Source organism: Protopterus annectens, chromosome 14.part0 (assembly GCF_019279795.1).
Source record: "Protopterus annectens isolate FY-2018-M chromosome 14.part0, PAN1.0, whole genome shotgun sequence".
In the NCBI taxonomy this organism is placed as follows: domain Eukaryota; kingdom Metazoa; phylum Chordata; order Ceratodontiformes; family Protopteridae; genus Protopterus; species Protopterus annectens.
In genome coordinates this window covers 638,279,400-638,285,587 of record NC_056748.1, presented here as the reverse complement: position 1 = coordinate 638,285,587, position 6,188 = coordinate 638,279,400, and the positions used below count along the sequence as shown (strand labels likewise).

Here is a 6,188-nt window from a genome sequence, read left to right as displayed (position 1 = left end):
TAATGTGGGAGACTGAGGCAAAAGACTTAGAATCAATTTTAATAAGCCAGGTTAGAATGCTGGTAAGTAATGGGATGTTTAAGGGTAATACTGCCCTCAAGTGGACACTCTAGGGACTGTTAGACAAAGCTCTCTCAAGAGTAGAAACAAGTAGGAGAGAGGGAAATAGGAGAGTAGAGAAGAAAAGTAGTAGGAGAGAGGGAAATAGGAGAGTAGAGAAGAAAAGTAGCAAGAAGTAAACACAGGGAGGAGGGTGTATAACAGCAGGGAGGCTAGTTTGGGAGTACAGGGGATATAGTATAGATGGCTATAGCTGCTGGTTGTCCTGCTTACACAACACAGATACAGGATATTCTTCAGTTAGGATGTAAGATGTAATGTACACATACTTCCAAATAAATATTCCTAATTCACAAGGCAGTTCAGTTTATGGAGGGCAAGGCTCAAATCCTGCACTGGGAGGAGGTACCAGAAGTTTTCTGAGGACAAGGATAGCTCAGCTCTTCACGGATGCTGGGGGGATTCCCTAGCAGGAGGGTTGCAGGCTTAAAGGGAAGTAGAGAGAAAGTATTAAGAACTCAGAGCAATATAGACTATGCATTAATATAGGCAGTAGCAGTTAAACACCATTTATGGAGTTAAACAGAACATGCAGAGCATCTTCCAGACTGGTAGGCGTTGTTATTACTATAACCAGAGAGTAAGAGTTAGGCGGCAGCAGCACAAATAAACATATTGTAATACATTCAAAGCATAAAGACAATAAAAATACATTTAAAAGATACAAAGACCTTTACCTGGGCAATATGTACAAATTATGCAAGAGAAAACATAATATCTGAAGCCATTGCTTGCAATGCTAATTAGCAACACATTATGCAATTCATTATAAACCACATGCTTGAAAGCCACAGCTTGTAATGCTAATTTGTGATAGTCTAGGCTCTATGTATTAGGTCACACAAAGTCTTAAACAAAGAAAAAAAGTAGGACCACTAGGTAGATAAATTCAATAGCTCTTCTGTATTGAGGAGCTAACAGCAGTTATAAATCATTCACTCTTGTGTAGAGTTCCAATTTAAAAAGGATACAAAAATAAAGTTGCAAACAGTGGTAGGTAGTAACTTCAGAATTCAAGGTGCACACGCGATCATCAGAGTTCGCCTCTACAAAAGGCAATATTATTGAGGTGTTGAATGGGGTTTGTATTTCCCTCAGCGTTCAGTGGAACACATGCGAACAAACAGCAAAGTTCACCTTCACAAAAGTAGAGAGTAAGATGAGGATTTTAGTTCCTTCAGCATTCAAATGAATGCGCGTTAACAAACAACAGGGTTCAGCATTCAAAGGAATGCATTCAAAGCAATAGCAGAGTTCAGTTTTAAAAGCGTTGGCACGAAATAAAGTGTAGCAGGTAAGAAAAACAGTCGAACAGGTTCTATCAGCGTTCCAAATAACGCACGCAAACAACTGAGCTAGGAATGGGCAGTTAAGTAGGGTTTTGCTAAAAATAAGTAGGGTTTTGTAACAGTTGCCACAAAATAAAGTGTAGGAGGTAATAGAAGCGGTTGTGTAAGTTCTTTCAGTGTTCCAAGGAATGCACGCAAACAACTGAGCTAGGAATGGGCAGTAGAGTGGGGTTTTGCAAAAGTTAAGTTGGGTTTTGAAAAGCTGGCACAATATAAAGTGAAGCAGGAAAGAAACACAGTTGTATAAGTTCTTTCTGCGTTCTGAAGAACATGCGCTGACAACTGAGCTAGGAATGGACGGTTGAGTAGGGGATTAAGGGTAGAAGCTCTGGAAGGAGCTAAAGCATCTAAATCTAAGTGTAGGACATTGAGAATGTAAATGCTAGTAGAAGTGGATGCCGAATTCCATCAGCATTCAAAAGAGCACGCACAGCCAGCAACGGAAATGAGGCTGATAATATCAGTAGTGTGAGAAGAATAAGGGTGGTAGCAGCAAATCCCCCACCATGCCCCAGGATTCCCACTCCTCATTTCTTGATACAATGGAAAACATTAGGGTACAACCAAACACCCTAATAATGGGCGATTTCAACTACCCCAACATTAATTGGGAAAACTACTCATGTACCAACTCTTTTACTCAGTGTTTTCTGGAATTCATAAATTCCAATGCCTTAGATCAACTTATCCACACCCCCACCAGGGGCAGCAATATCATAGACCTGGTCATTACCAACATGGGCAACCGGTGTTCCACACCAGAGATTAGTTCTTCATTGGTCAGAACCGACCACAAGCTAATCACCCTAGACATCCACATCCCACCCTCAACCCCCATTAGGGAAACCACTGTAAAAAAATTCTCCAAAGCCAAATTCATGCTTCTTAACACAGAAGTGGCAAACCTCATGACACCCATGCATGTGGACAATAGAGATACAACTGCTGAATCCTACACAAATGCACTTTATAAGCACTTACACAAGTGCATGGATTGTGCAATTCCTGACAGAACCAACATGTTATCCTCCAAAAAAAGTAAGCCAATCTGGTTGCCCCCTGCTATAAGCAAACTCTACAACATAAGAAAGAAACTGTTGCTAAAAAGAATAAAATCCCATGATTGGAAGATCCCTCTAAAATTCTCCAAAGCTAGTTATGAAAATAAAATCACCACTGATTCTAAAGACAACCACAAAGCATTCTATAGCTATGTCAAGAATCTCAATGTCAGCACTCAGATCTGCTCTCAGTTACAGCACAATGGCACTAAATATACAGAACCAACTGATATTGTCAACATCCTGGCAGATAGGTTCAGTGCTAACTTTACCCCTCCTCTCAACCCCTAAAGGGCCCATCTCTATACTGGAAGAATGCAAAGTTCCCGTAATCACAGCTGCACAGGTAAAAAACACACTATCCAAAGCCAAGGACACAACATCCATGGAACCTGACAACATCCCAGGCTGCATTCTACATGATCTACTGAACAAACTGGTACCCCACCTAAGTAGCATGTTCATTCATAGCCTCACCTCAGGCTTTGTGCCCACTGAATGGCGCACAGCAATGGTTATCCCACTCCACAAAGAGGGAGCCATCACGGACCCTGGGAACTACCACCCAATTAGCCTGACGAGCCTGGTCTTCAAGGCTATGGAACGTATTACCATGGAACTTATAAACAATGACATTGGTAATCTCCAAACTCTGAACCCAACCCAGTTCGTGTTTGTAAAAGGCAGATCATGTCTCCTAAACCTGATAGACTTCTTTGAAGCAGTCACCAAAGCCGTAGATGAGGCTAAGGTGGTTCACACAGCCTATCTAGATGTCACCAAGGCTTTCGGCACCATCCCCCACTCTGGAATTACAGATAAACTCATTAAACTAGGTATAAATCCCTATGTCACAAGATGGGTTGTCAGTTGGCTCACTGACAGAACCCACACTGTGAAAGTAGCAGACTCCAAATCCAACTTCACACCAGTGACAAGTGGAGTACCACAGGGTTCAGTCCTGGGTCCTCTCCTGTTTGGTCTCTACTTCTCAGAAGTACAGGCTAGCACAGAAGGTCTTTGGCTAATGAAGTTCGCAGATGACTGCAAACTAGGAGCCATAATTGAAACTCCTAACAATGTGGACACCCTACAAAAGGGCCTCACTGAGACAGATTCCTGGTGTCAAAGCCATGGCCTCAAGGTCAGTACCAAAAAGTAAATTGTCATCCCTTTTGGTAAAATCTCTGTACTCATGAACTACTACATAGGTGGTAGTAGTCTCTCTTTTGATAATCACATTGCCACAGTAGTCAGGAAATCCTTCTATGTGGCACACCTCATCACAAAAGGTTTTTCATCCTGGAAAAAAGAGGTAATTGTTCCCCTCTACTTGTCACTCATTAGACCCATTATAGAGTACAACGTCCCATTTGGTATGTACCTCACAAGACATCTACAACATCTAGAAAAGCCACAGAAATATCTCACAAAGATGATTTCCAGCCTCAAACAGATGCCCTTCGTAGACCGTCTTAAAAAATTCCAGCTTTACTACATCGCATATCGCCTACTCAGAGGCGATCTCTGCCTAACCTACAAAGCTATGTCAAACCCAGAGCTGTGCTCCACTTAATGAAATCCCAAGCCCTCTGAGCTACATGCTCTAGGGACATAAACTTTGTCACCACAATAAACAGAACATGCTGGAGGGATAGATTCCTGTCCCATAGACTTTCCATACTCTGGAACAAACTACCTATCTATATCAAACAAAGCCCCACATTAGCACATTTCATGATGATCGGATGTGAGATAGGAAATTCACCCTGGGGATCACTTCTGTGGCTCTGCTCGACAGGGGCACAGGAAAATAATTTTCTTCCATGGTGAAAGCCAGGGTACCTTTTTGGCTAGGCTTATATAGGCCTTAAGGCTAATAGCCTAGTACCTACCTATGAACCTATAAAAAGAACTGTTGTGAAAATTCAACTTGAATGCATCCCTCCAGCTTAAATGATCATGATTCTATTCAACCTATTTCAAAACTTTGTGCATTTTAATTATAACTTTTAAAATATTTTTATTTAATAGCTGGCCAATTTTAAATTGGATTTTAAAAAAATAAATAAATAAATGCTGTTTAAATAAATGTTTTTTATATGCATATAAAATATATTTACTATTGTGTGAGATGGATTTATTCTGGTGAAGTTCTAGTTGTATGGGATGAAAGCCCTTAATGGATTCTTAGAGTTTGGGCTTGGTGTATCTTTAATATATAAAGTGTTGCACTTGGTTATGGTATATTGCTCTTTGTCACCACTTTGTTACCTGTGTTGGTTTATTTGCTTTTCATTCATGAACTTGGGCCCATCTTCTATTGTTTGCAATCAAAATAAATAAAAATTATGCTATAGACATTGCTTGCTTGACAAATGTCTCTTAATTTTAATGAAATATCAAACTTAGTCTTAGCATAATTAAATCGTCTTCTTCTTCTTTCGGCTTTTCCCGGTTAGGGGTCACCACAGTGGATCACCTGTCCGCTCATGATTGGCAGTGGAGTTTTACAGTGTTGTTGCTAGCCCAGTGCCCAACCTTCCACAGAAGGCACACACATGCACACACTCACGCCTAGGGCCAATTTAGAGTGTTCAATCCACCTACAGCATGTCTTTGGGATATGGGAGGAAACAGGAGCACTCAGAGGAAACTCACGCAACCACAGGGAGGACATACAGACTCCGCACAGAAGGCACCCCAGCTGAGGATCAAACTGGAGAACCTCTTGCTGTGAGGTGGCAATGCTAACTGCTGCACCACTGTGGCCACCCTAGTCTTAGCATATTTAAATGTATATGCAAAAATAGTTGTCTGTTGTTAACTAACAACATTCTATATGCATCAATAAGACAGCTGTATAATAAGAAGCCAATGTGAATAGACAGGCCATGATTTAGTTTGTACCTTAGATTATTTGTGATATAAGTTATGAAGGAAGGTTTGTAAATGTTAGCTGATGTTTTTCTTTGTTTATGTTATTAGTAAAAGTATTTGATTATGACCCCTACAGAGAATACTGATTTCCCAATTAAATTGTATGATCTAAAACCAATTATAATGTGATCCTTAAGGAGGATTTTAACTATGCAGTCATTAATTTGCAAAACTACTCAAAATAAAGAACATATCTCCAAATATTAATGCAAATCAGAATAGCTACAAATAGAGATGGCAAAGTCTTGTATTGCCTAATGATAATTACGGGATATTTCTGTCCATGTTTTCTGATCACAGGATAAATAGCGATGTTTCTGAAAGAAGAAACATTGAAAGGATGAAACTCCTCTCTCTACAAAGATCTACATGTATAAATGGGCACCTCAGTAATAAAGACTGAAGATTTAAATCGGTAATTTAGTACATGCTCTGGTATGTAAGCTTTTCATGAGACCTTCTTCAGATATTTTACTGACAGTTAATATGATTGTTCCCTTAGCATTTGGTATTTGCACAAAACTAATGTTTAGGGATTTTCTGTCCATCTAATATTACTCTATACCTTAAGTTTTGGCTTACCTGAATTTTTGCCAAAATTTTGAATTACCAAAAGATTTGACATTTTAGGTACCATGTAGTTTTTATTTTACATATTAATGTAAGGGGTGCAATGAACTGTATCCACTGCCATTCTCAGTTATACCAGCTGTACCAA

General features: G+C 39.8%; 1 pseudogene; it reads left to right on the top strand.

Moving 5' to 3' along the window:
• The first annotated feature begins 303 nt into the window (after nt 1-303).
• LOC122788713 overlaps nt 304-6,188 on the top strand; it is an 86,988-nt pseudogene continuing 81,103 nt past the window's right edge.